Here is an 18,613-nt window from a genome sequence, read left to right as displayed (position 1 = left end):
TTCAGTGCTGTACTGTGTCGAACGTTGCAACAACATTTCCGGCGCAAAGCAGTTAATTTGTCAAATGTCTGCACTTTATCACCATATCGTCAGACGCGTCGCACCCCCTCACCCTCGATCCGCCTGAAACCCGACTTTGCCAGGATAAACGCATTACGCACTCAGGCATTTTTGGGTCTCGTCTCTGTGAAATTTTGAAGCAATGCGCAATCAGAGCATTGATGCGATTCCCACAGGAACGACGACCAACAGACGAGCCTCATCTGCATTGTCGGCTCCTCCAGGGATAGAGACAGCAATAGCTTGAGCGAGCGAAACAAAGATAGAGAACTGTTAGAAAAACTCACAGCAAAAGCAATTTAAAGTTGCATCCATAACAGAGGCTACAACAACTCGAGCAACAACAGCATTCTGTCCTGGGGGAAATATGTCCAGGCTAATGTTGTGCTGTCCTGTTCTCCTGTTCACCTCCTCGTTTTTGCACTACACCACACAGCCTGTCAGAACCAGCGACAGAGTTAAAAAACATACAGAGTGACAGGGAGGAATAGAGAGAGAGAGAGAGAGAGAGAGAGACAGTAAGAGGTAGTGGGAGGGGTAGTGATTGGGGGAAGCTGCAACCGAAATCGTAATTAGAAAAGTGCTTGCATGATAACTCACTTTTTGGGCACTGTGGCAACACTACACTCATCCTTCAGCCATTTCATTCGGCCATTTAATAGCTTTGAAAATTCGCTATTTAATGGAAATAGGCTTGATCCCTTTACTCTTTGCCATCTCCCATCAAATTAGCCAATCTATTTACATGGTCACTCTAATTGCCCAGTTAATTGAGCTGATCGGGAATGGTAAAGGAGGAGACACTGGGAGCTGACAGTATGTTGCAATGCATAAAGTAAATATTTGTAAATTGGCAACAATTTTTGCATGCAACTTTTTGGGGCAGACATGCAAAAAATGTCATCAAAATGTCATTAAGGAAAGTGGCATGGAAAAAGGATGGAGGTTGGATAGATGCCTAAAATGTTACAATGGATTGGAACAGAATATGTAGATGATGCGGAGAAGAGTTACAAAGTGAGTAAAATATAAAGTGAGTACACTGAAAAAAAAGACCAAGTTCTAAAATCAAGAACATTCATCTTAAATATTTTGTTCTTAATATAAGATTAATTTAAGACCAAATTACTAAAACTAAGATTATTAATCTAAAAAATCTTAAAATCTTAATATAAGAATAAAAATCTTAAATTGTTGGGAAAGTATAAATAGTTACTATTTCGTATCAAGCAAATGATGGCACCGTGGCGCTCTGGTTAGAGAGGCCGCTTCAGTTGTGAAGCAGTAGGCGGCGGTTCGAATCCCCCTCGTAACAAATTAAAATAACATTTATAAAATTACTAAAACAGAATAAAATAAAAAATAAATCAAAATTTAAAAATAAAAAAAATATAAATATAAAAAATAATTTTCATTTATTTTATTTTTTGATTTTAATTTTAAGAACATTTATTCTTAAAATAAGAACTTGGTCTTATTTAAAATGTTCTTAAAATCAAGATGTGTTCTCTTAATTCAAGAATTTGATGTTCTCGACGCATTTTTTAGACCAAAAATCTTAGTTCTGAGACCAAAATCTTGATTTTAGAACATTTTTTTTATCAGTGTAAATATAAAGGAAAATCGAAAGATAGACAAGCTTGTGAGTTAAGAGTATAAGAAATTGAACAAATTCAAATGTAGCAAATAAATATGAAAAATGAAAGGAAAGTTGAAGAAACGAAAAGAATTTCAAAAAACTAGACTGCTAATGAATTTAATTTTACGACATTGTTCGCAACCAAAACCAATGTAATTCCCTGCATACACGCATTTTCTGCGACCTGACAACTCTGGAAATATACCACAAATATATAAAACCGTGGTATTTCCACAATATGCAACAGCCGGTGCATAATTTCAAAGTTGCAACCTTCAATTAAAGTCGTTTTGACACAGACGCCTAATAAAAGGGCGGACACAGCTTGACCAGGACTGCCGCCAGTCACATCACATCACACCACACCACACCATATATCACCCAACCCTTTTCTGTTTTGCGCATTGTTCATGTTGTATGCATTTTCGGTCGGTGTGTGGTGTCCATTTTGTCGAGCCACACTGCGCCGAGTCCGTGCTATGATGGTGATGATGATGATGACGACACCAACACCAACACCAATACCAACACCAAAAGCAACAGCAACAACCCATGCTCAACAACAGGAAGAACAGCGGTCAGTACAGCAAAGGGGTTGCAATAAAGGATATTAGGCCTGAGCTGGTGGGTTACCACCACGATGGTTTTGGGTTCTAAGGGCGCCGCCACAACAACGTCATCAACAGTTGCCAGCAGCTCTAATGACAACCACACGTCATCAGTGTTGTCGTCAATGCTGTTGTTGTTGTTGTTACTATTGCTGCTGCTGTTGGCGCTGTCATCGCCCACTTCTGACACGCCCATCCAGCCAGGCGCATACATTATAAACATGCATATTCCTAAAGCGCAGTACCAAGCCCTTGCACAGTGTCCCAATAACAATACAAATCTTGCATGATTTATACAAAGTAACAAATAAAATATCTATGTGAACATTTAGAGGAAATTAATTGAATATTAAATAGATAAGTCTAAATTAATTTGATAGAGCCACAAACAAAATCTGATGAAATTAATTGAGGTTATAATAAAAAGAAAATTACAGAGAATTCATCAGGCAACTAAACTTTTTTCTATTTCATTTTCTTAATTCCTAAAAGAATAGTTAGAAAAAAAAAACAGGATTTATAAATCAAATATTTCACCACTGTGCCATGGTTTTCCATTGCCAGTGCTTTGAAAAATGTTTTAGCCAACAGTTCGCTGGATTTCCTTGCCGTCGTCGTCATTGTTGTTGTTGTTAGATGGCCATGTATCATTGGCATGCAAATTTTGTGTCTTGTTGTTGGGATTCCTTTTTGGCTCAACACAATAACAACGAACGCAGCACGTCTGTTTTGTCTATTTGTCCCTATCTCCATTTCTATCTCTCCATCTCTGTTTCATTTGCAGTACCACTGTCCCTTGCGGTGACCCTACTACTGTGTGTGTGTGTGTGTGTGGGTGTGGGTGTGCATTTGGGAGTGTGGAGGGGAGTTTGGGAAATGTCTCTGAGCTCGTAGCTCCAGCAGCGTTCATTTGCATTATCGCATCTAATGATTGTCATCATCAAACAATGTTGCTCGTTAGTTTTGCAACGCGACGAAAATTTAACGTATTTTGCTGGCTTATTTCAAACGTAAACAATAGAGATAAAGATGGAGATAAAAAACTGAATGCTAGTTAGATTTTGATATAATCCCGCCAGCAATTGTAAATCTATTGACAAATTTGTTAGATCCTTATCCTACAAATTGCCCAAATCCCAAGCGCTGATTTCATATATAGTTGCGAGTGTGAAAGTATGTGTGTTCGTGTATGTGTTGTGACACAAAATGCGATTTCAATTTTAGGTTAGGCGATTTTAATTTGCTGGCAATTGGCATGCAAATGTAGCAACAGCCGTTACACTTGCCCTAAAAATCGCAATTAAAATGCATTTGGTAATTTGTTGCTGTTGTCAAAGCCTGCAACATTATACGTATGTGCACATCTGTGTGTGTGTGTGTATTTTAACGACTAATTTTAGCAATTTGTCAGTGAATTTTATATGCCCAAAACCAACAAAACCTGTGCCTTAGTTAAATAAATCAGCTAAAAAGACATTAAACGCTATATGCACAGTTGCTATTTTATCAAATGCAGAACATTTTGTGCGTTTGATACATATGAAATAATTTGGGGTTTCCTTAACTCCAACTAAAAATTTACAGCCTTTAAACATTTACAAAATCTCAAATCTTTGTAAACTGAGTTTTAATACTAATAGATTTAGAAATATGTGTTACTCGAAAAAAATGTAGTAATTAACAGAATGAATTTATTTATCCCTAATGGAAAATATGGATATAAAGAAATCTATGTTTACATTAATAGCATATATTATTAATATTTAAAAAATTGTAAATGCAGATAATGTTTGCAGCATTACTTTAACATTAACATTACTGGAAACTTTTCTTAATATCAATTCAAATAACTGACAAAAAATTATTCAGAACTGGATATTAGAAAGTTTTAAAAATAGTGTTGCAAACAAGTAGGAAAATTCCATGTGTCCTTACCCCAGAGTGATAAGGCGAGAGAGAGAGAGAAAGAGAGAGAGTCGCCAATTTGGGATTGGGGAAGCGGTAGAAAAATTTGCCAGCATGAAATAAGAGAAGTGCTGAAAGAAAAGCCCCACAGCACTTAATGCTACTTAATTAGCACGAACAACAATAAAAACAACAGCAGCAACTTGCAGCACATGCTTAATGCACATTAAGCCCACGAGGATACGGCACGAATTCGGCGAACACAACTCGCCGCAAATCGTGAATGGAGAAAAACTCGAAAAAAAACAGAGAGAGAAATATAAAAATGTGGGTCAACTGTGTTGCTTCATTGAAAAAAATTAATGAAATCTTTAAGAGAGAGAGCATCAGAGCGAGAAATCACATGTGCAATTTGGCTCGTTTCGTATTTTGGTTTAAATGTCATTTGCATTTCTGTTCCTTTTTTTCGCACAACGCTGCCAAATGGGCAGCTGTTTAATGTTCATGCACGTCTCTCTTTTTCTTGTTTGTTTACGGTCTCCCTGTCTTGCTCACACTGTATTTATGCTAAAAATTTATTCCTTCCTTTTACTTGATTTAATTGTGCATAAATATTTTGGCATTGCCTGCTGTTCGGTCATGTAAATTAGGAGAACCCTGGTTCAGGATATGCGAGTCAAGACAAAAGCGCAGCATTAATGGATGTGTGTGTGTGTGTTCGACTATATTTATGTGTACGTCTGTGTAAGCGTGCCACAAACACTAATGATGTCAAGTGCAATAAAAATTGTATTTTTAGTAGATGATTTTTCAGAACATTTAAAACAAATGACACATAATACAGCTAGAATCTATTTCATTCAGAGGAACAATGGGAAAAGAATCTTTCACTTTAGTCAGTTGAGTTTTCATAAATTTTTATTTCAAGATTTCAATAATTTAAAAATATTGGGAACAATTTTAGGGCTTAAAATATTTGCCAAAATTTGAATTTAATTAAAATATAGCTAAACTATAAGAGCTATATATACATATAGGACCAAAAGCCCTTGTAGCTGAATTTTATTTGTAATCTAGCTTTAAAAATAAATAAATAAAATAAAATGCTATAATAATATAGAAAAAATATTGAAATGTAAGTGTACAATCCCCTTCTTTTTTTTTATTTTATTTATAGATAAAAATAAAAATCTTATCTGCAAATTCAGTTTGTCGTAATGTGCAATTAGTAAATTGCAAAAACAGCAATAAAAATCGTGTTCGCCATCTGCATTATTGTGAAATAAAATACACTGTAACAAATCCCTCTTCTCTCAACCCAATTATCGATTAAATGTAAGCGTAATCCCTTTTTGTTTACTTCGTATATGCAATTCAATTATTTTTACATTGGTGGAAAATATTTATAAAATTTTTAGCTTAAATTCGCTTTTAATATTTAATTATCATAAATGATTTTGATTGCATTTGTGGAATAGCAAAAGTGGTCGAAAGTCCTTAATTGCTTTTGCTTTGTTGTTAATGAACTTTACCCAGACTATCGGCGAGGATATTTGAAAGTTTGGGCAACGAGTAAATTGTATTTATTGGCGAGGAGTAAGCACACGGTGCATGTGTCAGCTGCCAAATGCCAAAGCTCGACAAATTTTAAATTTATTTTTCAGTAAACTATAGTTCACAATAACTAATATATACGTATAATTATATTTACCATAAATTCTATTTTACAACAATGAAAATAGTAACTGATTGCTGTGCGCAGTCAAAAAATAGAGTCTGTCATTATAAAACTATTCTGCTCTGTTAATATTGTTAAATTTTTGTTTTGAAAACGGATAAATATTTGTGGGTTTTGGCGACCTTTCTACTTGGATGTGATTTGGTTTTTGTTACTCATTTTTTATTACTCATTAATAAACTCAGACCTCGAGCTAACAAAAACCATATCACAAAACGGATAAATTTAATTGAGGGAGCAGATAAATTATTACAATTATTTCGTCAATTGATTAGAACTATATTTTCACGTTTTCTATTATCTGTATATATTTTCAAAGATGTAGGATTCCCAAGCGAGTGCGCAAGAGTTTAGTGAACAAGATAAAATTAAACGAAGCTAATTATTTCAATTGGGTTAAGTAAGCTTCAGTGCTTAATTATAGTATCTAAATTATTTAACAAAAAATTTATAAAATTTTCTCAAGTAACCATAAGTTCAATTGTTTTTTCTCTTCGTGTCCAACTACTTCAACTTTTAACGCCCGGCCAAAATTGCTTTTCCATTTTAAATGGTGATGCTTTAAACATTGATTAAAAACTGATGCCGAATACTTAGTCTAAACAACGTACAATGTTTATTTGCCTTACCGTTGAGCTGAGTTGAGTCTTAAATTGTATTTTGGCCTACAGTCAAACAGCTGCAAAAACTTGCAACTTCTATAAGATATATGCAGCTCTTTTGAATTGAACAAATGTTTTTACACAAAGTGCACAAATGCAAACTTCAATTAGTGTGCAGCTGTCTAAATGTCCTTCATTGGCTACGAGGACCTTGAAGTCCTTTTGGTCCATCAGCATCCTGATCCTCTAAGCCCACTTTTGCAGCTGTTGTGGCTGTTAGCTGAATGCAAAACATATTTTAGGCAGCAAGGTTTGGCATATTGACAGGCGCATAATTAACACTATTATCAACACAACAGTGACAAGACTACAGAAGTAGGGAGTTAGAGGAGCAGATAGAGATAGATAGATATTGATGCAGAGAGTCTCTGTTGCAAGCACTATACGTATGTATATTGTTGCCCATTAAAATTGACCGAGCCGACCAGAGGCATAAGTTTTGATTACGCTGCGGTCAAACTACATAAGCCTAGGGCTTTAACTGGCTGCCTAACTGTGAGTTGTGTTTATGTGTGTGTGTGTGTGTGTGTGTCTGAGTGTGTGTTGATTTGCATTTGATCCCCCTCGTCTAATCCGTATGCTACATAATATAATTGTCTGCTGTGGTAGGTAGTAGTGGCTTGAAGAGTGATGGGGTTGCCGCTTACAACTTTGCAACAAATCAAATTGCATAGCAAAAATTATGCGATTAATAATTATAAATATTACAACAATAGCAGCAAATAAGTTTCCTACTTTCAAATGAAAGTTGGCAACAATTTTATGGCAGTTGCTTTTCAATGGTTCGTTGACTCGCTGCCTAAATGCAACAATAACAACAATAGCAATATGAAATTATTATTAAATATTAAACAAAAGTAAACATAGCAAACCACTCGTATGAGCTTAAGCGAACGTTAATTAAAGTTAATTTCTAAACGACTCACGCGGCGTATGTGCAATTTGGCGCTTTGCAATCATTGTGAAAATTGTGCGTGATGATTGTCTGCTTACACACACACACACACACATGCACACACATCGTGCTTTGTTTCTTCGACTCGTTGCTTACTCAGTTTCATTTTATGACATGTTTGTTGTACAAGTTTTTCGTTTGTCGTCAGCAACAATTTTCCCAGTAGTTCTTGCAGTTCTAGTCAAAGACTTGCATTGGCTCTTACCACTAAAATGTGTTGACTTTGTGGCCAAAATGTTTGTGGCTGCTACTCCCTTGTTCACAGAATTATTCCTGATTTGTTTCTCATAAATACAAATGACTTTAGGCCATAAATTTAACGCTAATTTATTTTCCATTCACGAGTTTTCGTGAAATCTGCATCCTTTGTTCAGATAATTTTAATTACAATGTTATGTTGTTATGTTATATTTGTTATAGCAGTTTAAATTAATTAATGACATTTGTGACCATAATTGATTTTATTTTTTTATTTTCTTATTCTTAATTTATTTTAATACAAAGATTTGTAAATCATATAAAGAATAATACTAACCCATTTTTCTTAATTTCTTTCTCTTTTTAGGTAAGTTAACGCACGACATAATTTTTTGAAAAATAACTGGAAATGTTGTAAGTACTGTTGGTAATTCATTTGCATAACCACAACAAGAGAACATGTGAGTAACTGAAAAAGAATGAGAGAGAAAGAGAGAGAGAGAGAGTGTGTGAGGGAGAAGGAGATAAATTGGCATTGGGCTGAAACTGCAGCATAGTTTGCATATTGTTGATAAATTAAAAATTTAACAAGCTTTGCAGCTTCTGTGCTGTAAAACCGCACAGAAAATCCATGAAAAATCTATTTGCGTAAAAAAGGTCGACTTTCATGTCTGGGTTCGGGGGAAACTATTCGAATAACATGAAAATTCCATCATATGCCAGCGTCAGGCATTTAAAAGATATTTTTATGCCGCCTATGCTATTGTTGCTGTTGTGCATTTTCCATATTACATTTAGCAGCAACATTTTTCAAGCTTAAACCCGAAACCGAGTCCAGGCCATAAAAAATAGATTTGTTTTAGTGTTCTACTTACTTCTCTTTTCCTCCCCGATTTTATTTTCATTTTGGGACGTGAATTGTGTGTGCTCCGCGTGGGCATTTATAAATTAAATAGTAGTCGCAGTCGATTTAGACAGCAGTTTTCCCTCCCACTCTACATTCCTCACCCCGCCCGGTAGGAATCGTGCGTGTTATCCAGACATAAAAATTGCAGCTATAACCGGTTTAACTGTTATAACTATAGCGGTTCTTGTGGACTGGCCGCCATTTTCGCCATTCGCGTCCTTCCTTTTCCCGTGCACTGCAGGAAATCAAAGTTTATGACATTCACTCGACCACAATTTCAACAACTGTCCGCCAGATTACAAAATGGCTACAACTGTTTGTATATGGTATATGGTATATGGTATGTTGCATGGTAACGGCCAGTTTTCTCTAATGTTGTGTTGAGACCACAAATTCTGTTAAAAAGTTATGACTGGAATATTCCAAAAAGATATGAGTTTAAAATGCTATTTCAATTTATAAGCATATAGGTATATATAATACAGCAATATCAATTTTTCAGCTCTTCTATAAGTTTGTTCTAGTTGATTTATCGTTACTCACTTTACTTCATTTTCTTAAATGGGACTACTCCTTGATCCCTTCTAAAATAACGCTCAGCAAATAAATTATATTCTAATTAATTTGTGTGCATATGCCTCATACGCAGTAATCAATCGCAAGCCCTGTCGACCTTCATGACAATCACAAGAAAACCTTAAATGCAACACCACAAGTAACTATCTATATATCTATTTATTTATCCATATCTAGCTTTATCCGCCCCCTCATTGTCCCCTTCCTGATCTCCGGTAATCATAAAAAAACCAAACAAAATGCGCTTTAATATTTATTGATTAACTGTCACATTATCTTTGGGAAATCTTTCCCTAGCTTGCCCGGCCTCTAGTTACGCTTCAATTCCTACCCTATCCCTGCTTGAAACCCTAACTCATAAATGTCAGAAGCTTATCAAACCTAGCTAAATAAATCAACAAGAACAAAACAAGCAAAGTTGCACTAAACACTAAACAGTATACAGAATCGTGTCAATCAAATGACTTAGAGCAAGTTGAATTCAGCTGACCGTTTTAAAGGGAAGGGAAAGGGTTGCAGTGCAGGTCGCGATGCTTTGAATAGAAAAGTTAAGCAGAATGGTTGTTGGGAATAGGGTAAAGAAATATTAAAAACAATTTAACCGGCTCGAAAAGTTACTTGAAAGAAAGTGTGAAAGAGCAGCCAAAAGCAGGTGAAAATGTCAACGACAATTGCCAACGCCAGGTGGCGCTGTGTGTGGTGCCAAAAAATAACAACAACAATAACAACAACAACAATAAACAGCTAGGCAACCTCACAATGAGAACAACAACAACAACAACAACAAAATATTTGCATAAATTTCAAGCTACCCGCTGCGGGTAAAAGTTGTGCGGCAAGCGCTGAAAGTGATTTACATCAACACCACACAAACACTTACACACACATCCACACCCACACACCTACACTGCTGATGTTTCCTTTGCCATTACGTTGGCTCGTTTGTTGCTTAAGTTCAGTTTAACTTTTCATAAACTTGCAACACGCCCTCCCCTTGTCTCTCCCCACCACCTCATCGCATTTTGCAGGTTTTTGGCTACTGTTTTTGAAGGGAAGGAAATGGTAATGGCAATGCAGCAGACGAAAGAACAGGAGAGGGGTTTTTCCTTTTTATTAACCACATTAGTTGATTTTTGTCACGCAAAACTTTTTTGCCTACTAAAAATGTGATTTATGGCAAATTTCTATACACACTCACTTGTAGGTTGTTATAGTCGCTGTTGGTATTGTTGCATATTTTAATAATTTATTTATTTAGCACCAAGGCGACTTTTATATAAACTCTCTTCACCTCTCCTTTTATTCCTTCTCTCTACATATATTTATAGAATTTATTTTTTATGAGTGTTTGGTGTTGCCCACCACTCACACACCTAAGCACACACACCCACCGTTCCCTCCAACTGTGTCCTGCGTTTAGTTATTGTAATTTTATGTGCTTGCCTCTTCAGCAGCGCAAAAGAGATAGCCAGAGAAACAGAACAAGTGAGAAAGAGATAGTTAGAGATTCAAGTTAGGCTTTTGGAGCAGGCAAATTGTGCGTGTATTTGATTTAATGGCCTGGCCACGATTTTATTTATTTACTTCACTGGAATTTAGTCAACAATTTGTTTGATTTGATTGCGCTTTGTAGGAAATGAGGGACGTTAATTGGACAGCAAAGAGAGAGCCAAGTCAAAAAAAGTCACCTTTAGTTTATGACACTACTTTAAAGTAATTTAAATATCTGATAAGGTAAAACTTGAAATTAACAACAAGTTACCAAACTTGTTAAAGAATGATGACAAACTGATAATTTGATAAAAAGGTAAGAAGAGGAATACAATAGATTAGATGTGAGCAGCCATTTTAATAAAATGACATAACTGACATATATTAATGAGTATAATATTTCTATCTGAATAATTCACATTGTTTAAATGGATCTAGTTTAAATTTAATTGATTTACATTAAATTAAATATCAAATTTCTATCAAGAATATGTACATATCCTCACTTTACAGAATACATTATTCAATTACATGACTTTGTTTAACAACTGATTTTACCTTCTCTCCCACTTGTGTCTGACTGACAGTTGATTTCGATTGCTTTGTCATTTTATAAGCTTTCGATTTGCTCAAGTTTAATTGCTTGGCTTAATTAAACATTTTGAAATTGGCTGAAATTATTAATAATCAATCGGCAAGTGATCTAATTGCCAATAAATTAGTTACGATACGCACCAATAAATAAGTACATAGACATGGCATAAATACGAGACAAAGTTCTCGATAAGTGGTCGCGTCTGAAGGACATTTTGCCACATCAATGTACAAGGATGAAGATGAAGGGACTGTTTGCGAAAATGTTTCAGCTAAGATAGTCATCTGCTTTAAGAAGGTCCTTTTAGCCAGAACATGGCAGCTGCCTGCCATTTACACATAGTTTTCTTCTTTTTGCTGCTCCCACGTGACATGTTGTTTGTGTAGTGCAAAACAAACAGCAGCAAATGCGCAAAGTAGCAAAAATCGATAACCTGATTTTCAAACGACAAACAAAAGGCACAAGAACAAGAACAACAAGCAATAGGTGGCAGACGACGGTCGACAGTCGACACACGTTTCCTTTAGTTGTCAGCGCTCCCCACCCACTATAGTACGTGTGCGTGTCTGTGTGTGTGTGTGTATGTTTGTGTATGGCTGAGTATGCCGCCCGCAAAAGTAGGCAACAAATTCTGCTCGCCCTTACATACATTTTTAATGTATGGCTCTCCAGATGGCGTGTGTGTGCAAATGAATATGTGTGTGAGTGTGAATGTGTGTGTGTGTGTGTCTAGTACATAATAAGTGGCATATAGAAGTGGCAACTGTGACTGCAACTCGCGTGCCATTTGTAGGCGTTTTGTCTGTGCGACGCGACGCGTCTGCGTCATTTAGTAGAGTCATGAAATAACGTAAAAAAAATGGCGAAATAAAAGTTCTAAATGAAATTAAGTCACATATGACCATGTAAGTACGCCTAGTGTGGTGTATGTATGAACTTGTTGTGTGTTGGCTTTTAAATTGGCCTCTAAATGGACGGAAAGTAAACTAATTGCAGCGGTTACTTGGGATCATTTTGTGGTCAATTTAAACTAGTTGGTACTGCAGTAGTTAAACTAAACAATAGTTTAATGGTTTTAATAAAATTACATAAATGGAATAAAATAATAAAAATAAAATCAATAACGTGAAAACACTTTGCATTTTGTTAACTGTACACTAATTACATGAAATACAGTAATCCAATTACAAACTTCTGAAATACTGTAATAGAGAACTGACGAACTAATAAATGAGCTACGGTCCAGTAATAGCAAATTTGTCGGATTAAATTTTTATAAAATTCTCGACGGTATCGAATTTGCGTGCTCGTAAAGTTAACTAATTTTAATAATCATTAATTGAACGAGTAAATGTTAGTCAATTTATTTATAAATCATACAAGAAAATTTAAATAACATTTCATTTTGGTATTTTCAAATTTCAAAAAAATCTTGTTATTTGCGATATCCGGAGCTGATAGAACAATTATATTTGACGATAACATTTGATAGTTGAGCAGCTCTGTAGCACTTATATACACACATATAGACAGAAATGCTGTCAGCGCAATTAAAAATACTTTCCACATCAGAGCCACAACAACAAATGTAAAATATGACCAAAAGCCAATTGCGTGATTTGTTGATAACACCAGAAAGCATTGCTGGTGTGTTGAAATGATGGGAGGTGTGGCAATGGTTTTTATTGAATCTCGCATTGCGTCAGGTCAAACTTAATTCAATCAGCTGTAAAGCAATGACAAATTTAACACATGTTTCGATAAAAAACATTTGTAGATGGAGTGAAAGAAAGAGAAAGAAACTAATTGACTTTTTTAATAGTTAGACAAATAGTTTGCCTAGAGAATTGGCCAGACTATTGAAAGTATTTAGGCACACGCAAAAATCTTTAACCAAAAACTTTTGGGCCAACACTATATTTTCGCATCCTGCTGTCTTCCCCCGCACACTGCATTCCAGCAGTTGCCACTTGTTTGTAACGACAAATAGTTTTAATGGGCGGCGTTTTTATGGCAACTCGCACAGTTACAACTTTTGTCGGAATCTGCGGGAAGACAATGCACAAAAGTCTCAATTTACGGCAATTTGTTATGAAATTCAAAAACAATCACTTTACCGGCAGAGCAGTATGCAGAGAGGAGTTGAATCGAGTGGGCCAAACTTCTCCTCCTGGCCAATTTGCAAGGCAATTAAATTTGACTGCTTTTTGGCTCGCAATGCTTGCGAAAAACTGCATAAATAAACACTTTCAAAGCCAAGCCACGCCTATACGCCTCCCCACCCTCCACTTAATATCGCCTGCTACTTTGTAATTTCGTGATTGCGCATTTATGGCTTCATTTTGATGGTTTTTTATGCGCCGCCCCATCTCTAGAGTTCAGCCAGGGCAGACAGGCTGATGGCAGGCTGGATGGTTCCTTTCTTTTGTGAACAATTTGCTTGAGGGTGGGGAAGGAGAAGTTTTGGTGAAGCACAGAGACGAAGTGGAGTGGGCAGCTTTTTTGGGGTAATTTGCAGCGTCCTTTGAACCTGCGCTTATCGCACTCAGCTAGCACAGCTTGGGCCATATTTTACTTAAATGTCCTGTTCATGTAAATGATGCGGTGGTCGCGGTGACTCTGCTTTTCACTCTTTATATCCTTGGCATTCCCTGGTCTTGCTCCTCTTCTGTTCTCCATTCTGTCTTTGTCTTTTAGTGGCTGTCTGCTTTCCTGTTCCTTTTTCCTTCCCAGTTCCATTTCGATTCCGATTACTATAGTCCATATATCAAATGCGTCTTAACCACACACACTGAGAGAAATTAAGGTCACATTTACTTAACGCTCTGCATGTTTTCTCTGCCACCTCTGCTTCCTCTTTCTTCTTCGTCATTCACTCTTTCTCTATCTTGCAATCCAACTCCCACAGCACTCATTAAATAAGTCAACAAACGAATGAGGGAAATTGCGTAATATCATTAATAAAATAAGTGGGAACTCAACTCGAGGGAAGCCTTTGTTGGCTGACTCGAATGTCGGAAGTGGCTTCTCAACCAACTGAGTGCCAACTGAAAATGTCGCAAGGACAAAATCAATTATAGAACGCATCTCACAGATCATTAAATTTGCATGTGCTTAAATAATGCCACTAGTTATAACAATTGTAAACTTAATGTCTTCTCTTTCTTATGTATTCTTTAAAGAAAAAAAACTGTTTAGTTATTCAACCTTCTATAAAATCGACTAAAGTAGTTTTTTAGAATAGCAAGAAATAAGGAATCAAAGCAATTGAGATTTTTTCCTTAAATTCTGTAGCCAATATTATTATTAAGAGTTTTGGGAAAATAATAATATGGACAAATTTCCAATTTGTGTACTTTTTTGAACAAGTTTATTAGTTTGATCAGTTATTTGGCACTGTTTCCATGAACATTTGATTTCATGAACTAGTTGCGTGATTATAGACTGTTTGTTGACAATTTCCAGCCGAGCATTAGCAATCGACAAACTGTAGCTAAGCCTGTCATTATGTCCTGCTCCTCTTCTTCCTGCTCCAATTCGTGTACTTCACAGCACTTAGCCAATTCTGGAGTGGACACTCGCCAGTGACTTGGCAACTACTTCAACTGCGCTTTAATTAAATATCAATTACCCCGTCACAGTGAGCTGAAAGGCAATCAATTAAGTACGCTTAGTTGTGTCCACTCACCCCTCCATCTCCTTGCTGGAAACAATTCATCAGAATATTCCACTGCTGTCTATCCATCAATTCGTATAAAAAGCGAGAGTGCAGCACAAATATTTGTAGTCAAGCCAAATTGAATATGGAGGACACTCCTGGAAAACCCGTTAATGAGGGACACATGGCGACAGCTTGGCGATAGGGCGGGGTACGCTAAACAAGGGAATGTAACATAGTGCACAAACGACTTGTAAACAAAATTAATGCCACAAACAACAAGCATTACTCGCACTTTTCGTGCCGCATTGCGTGGCTCATTAGGCCCACCAGGGCAACAACTGAAATTCCAACAAAGAGGAGACCCGATGTGAACCGCTCGCTGCTGTTGGGTGACCATTAAAGCGAATTACTTAATGACCACACGCGTGTGCTTTTTGATGCCTACTTTTAGGCGCAGAGCACACTTATACACTGAAATATACTCACACACACATGGTTGAGAAGTTTGGTCAGCGCTTTCTTTAATTGAAGTTTGGGCTTTTCTTTTCTCTGCCTTGCTTTCATTTCCTTGGACTTCTCTGTGCGTGATTGCTGTTTGTTTATTGCTTTTTAATTTTGCTCGTTACTCACAATTTGAGGTCGGACGTGTAGCGCAAAGAAAACAGCGATTGTTTTGACCCACAAGAGAGTTAAAGAGAGAGAAAGAGGACCAAAATAAGAGCGAGTCAAAATTGCATTTGTGGCATGGATTTAACTCATATTTGTATATTCTATTTACACCTCAACTTTTGCCACACACACACATCATATTTCACAAGTTGTGGAGCCACTGTTGCAGTTGCAGTTTGCAAAACTTTTTTACAACCTTGCTGACAAAGTCATGCTTTACAGTCCTCGTTTTTATTTAGCTGCACATAACTCGTAAATTTAATACACTCTAATTGATGCCCCACCAACCAATTTTTTACAATCCGATCTAAAAGAACTTTACTTTCAAGGTAACAGTATTAAAAGCTAGACAAGGAGAATGATTTAAATCTGTATTTAAAAAAGGAAATACGATTGAGAGGAGAAAGCTAAAGCTGAGAAGTTGTCAGCGTCAAACTAAAAGAAGTTGCAAGCGAAAAAGACGCAGAGAATTTTCGTGCAAGTATTGAAGCAATGTGAAATTAAAAGTGTTATGCAAAGCTTTCAATAAATAATTCTCGTATAGCTTTTAATTATCACAAAAGTGCATTAGAGACAGGCTTACATACACGCAACTAATTAATTGAATTCAATTAAGAATTCGAAACGTTCCAGAAAAATGACAGTCTCAATCGATAATGTAGTCTATATGAAAATTGTGCCAATTAGGAGAAAAGGCAAAACAATCAAATGAAGTCCAATAATATTTTGTAACATTTGAACATTTAAAACATGCAGTGAAAACGGATACGGATAATGTAGTCTATATGAAAATTGTGCCAATTAGGCGAAAATACAAAACAATCAAATGAAGTCCAATAACATTTTGTAACTTTTGAACATTTGAAACATGCAGTGAAAACGGATACGGATTCAGATACAGAATACAGAATTGGTGCTGAAGTTGAAGTTGAAGTTGAACTCGTTGGCACCATAATTATAAATCAACTAGCAGCCCCACCTGCAACACAACAACTAATCCACTCAACCAAAAGCAGAATAACAACATTAAGAGACTTGAAGCTACACACTTTTTTTTTTGTTGCTGTTGTTTTTAGTCTTACTTTGCTTTGTTTTTTGTTTTGTTGTGCGACCCAGTTGCAACAAGTAAGAGCAAAGTGACAAGGGTAGCAAATGCTAAGGGTTGCCTGCCTGCGAGTCCTCAACCCAGGGGAAGGGTATGGAAGTGGGGTCACTTTCACTAAACATAAATATGGGCGTGTGGGCGTGAGCTTGCTTTCCCCTGTGTATGACATCAGCTATAATTTCCATTACGAGTCGAGTCGAGCACTGAAAATTGTACACCTGGGAGCTTATTAAGTCAGGACCCGCTCGCAAAACTGGGCAATATGGGTAAATGTAATGTAATGCGCAAATGAAATGAAATAAAAATGTCCAAACGGATGAGGGGGGAGTACCAAGAAGAGGGAAAGAACTAGCAAATTACGACATGCAAAAGCAGCCACACGAATGGAAAAAACTAAAACTTGTTGATATTAGAGAGGGAAGTGGAAATTAAAGTTGGTGGAAAATCTGTATGAGCCACAGAAAAGTTTGCAGTTCACTTTTCGAGTGAGTTGAGTGGCCTTCAACTTGTCACCGGTGGTGCCCCAAAACATGACTCAAGCTGAATAATACAATACATATGTGATCTGGCATATACAGAGATGCCATACACATAATCCTTAATGCCTTAATACCGAAATGTGATGCGTTTCTCCAGTTTGTGAGATGTTTGGGTAACGCAGATGTAACGCACTCGACGGCCATTTGCATAAATCACTTGTGAGAATGAGCATAAAATTATAGTACCATTAGTTAAGGAGAGAGGGAAATGACACGAGTCGTATAATCTTCAATGATACGCCTGAGCTGGTCACACTGTTCAACATTGGCAAGTGAATCAAAAGCATTGCATACTTTTATGCGGCGTCAAATTACATAATATTTTACTTGGCTTTCGGTTTCTTTCTGTTTTCAATTTCACTTTTAATAATGCGAAAGAAGGAGGCGCAACCAGGAAACCGGGAAAAAAAAAAAGAGAAACTTGGTTCAGATTTCAGCGCTTATTTGGTTTCTGATTATTATTTTATGCTCTGTGAGTTCAGTGCGAAAACAAAGGTGAATTGCAGACACGGAAGAAGGAAAAAAGCGAGAGGTCAGGATAGAAGAGGAAATTTCACGCGTCACGCCCCTCGAAGTATGCAGCATGATGTTTGCTTTTATTGCTGCGTGTTTCAAAGATTTTCGTGAACTCTGTAACTGTAAATATAACTGTAACTGTACATGGTGTGTTTGTGTGTGTGTGTGTGTTTGTGCCGCCTGTGTATATTATTATTTGGTTTTTGCAATCTTTTGCCACGTTTCGTTATACTTTTATTTGGAATGCCGCTGCGCCATTCATCAATAATTCACATTGATTTCTTTTTTATATTTTTGCTGCTCATTTCCCCCTTCCGGCTGCTGTTGCTGCTGCTGTTAGCTTGTCCAACATTATTCGAGCTGTTTGCTTTTTGGCGGCTTCGCTTTTGTTTTACTTCAATTCGCATGTAAGCAATGCACAGAATACCAAGGGGAAATGCTAAAATTGGCATTTCCTTGAGGTTATATTCGACAATCTATTGGCAATTGAGAATGTGAATTGTTTGTATGAATTAATAAAAAAAATTATTTTACTTGTGTCTTTGTTCAAGTCAAAATTCTATTTTGTAGCGCTCAGTCGATAGTTGAAATAAACTCAAGTCTGGCTTTATGTGCTCAATTCAAAGTGCTGTCTGCTGTCGATTAAGGACTTTTAACAACTTTTAAGTATTAAATGCAATAATGCTTTCATTATCAAACTAAAGTACAGTCACGGCACTTGGGGATGCCAACTTGTCAAGTGGCCATTTATTAGTTGCAACTCAGCTTCAATATGAAGTTTTTATTGCT

The 18,613-nt window shown here is 36.5% G+C and overlaps 1 protein-coding gene across 3 annotated transcripts in view; it reads left to right on the top strand.

The window, feature by feature from the left end:
• The window catches only part of LOC117790414 (maternal protein pumilio-like), a 95,047-nt gene that overhangs the window by 63,448 nt on the left and 12,986 nt on the right, over positions 1 to 18,613 (top strand). The gene's annotated exons all lie outside the window — the stretch shown is intronic.

The sequence above is a fragment of the Drosophila innubila genome (genome assembly GCF_004354385.1).
Source record: "Drosophila innubila isolate TH190305 chromosome 3R unlocalized genomic scaffold, UK_Dinn_1.0 2_E_3R, whole genome shotgun sequence".
NCBI classification, from domain to species: domain Eukaryota; kingdom Metazoa; phylum Arthropoda; class Insecta; order Diptera; family Drosophilidae; genus Drosophila; species Drosophila innubila.
This window is presented reverse-complemented; position numbering and strand designations above follow the sequence as displayed.